Source organism: Penaeus monodon, chromosome 31 (genome assembly GCF_015228065.2).
Source record: "Penaeus monodon isolate SGIC_2016 chromosome 31, NSTDA_Pmon_1, whole genome shotgun sequence".
In the NCBI taxonomy this organism is placed as follows: Eukaryota; Metazoa; Arthropoda; class Malacostraca; order Decapoda; family Penaeidae; genus Penaeus; species Penaeus monodon.
The window spans coordinates 5014546-5014876 of NC_051416.1; positions in this window are offsets into that span (position 1 = coordinate 5014546).

Genomic DNA, 331 nt, shown 5'->3' on the forward strand with positions numbered 1-331 from the left:
GCATGTTACGTGGACTAAATGCGTCAATCCTTCGCATCACCGAGAATCTAACCCTCCCCGACGGCGGCAGGAAAATAGACCACCTTTGCCGCTGGGGGAAATTCCTAGTATATTTGTTCGATGCGAAAGTCCAACACGAGCCTGGCTAATGGAGGAGTGAAATCCATTTTGTTTCTTTGGCACGAAGCTTATCACGGGAAAAGATACGCCAACTGTGTAATACATTTTTGTCCCGCTCGTGCACTAGGTAGGAAGGGGCGAGCTCAACTGACCGTGGCAAATACATGGCACAAGCGACATGCAGCCAGTCCTTCGTTACACTGTGTTCCGG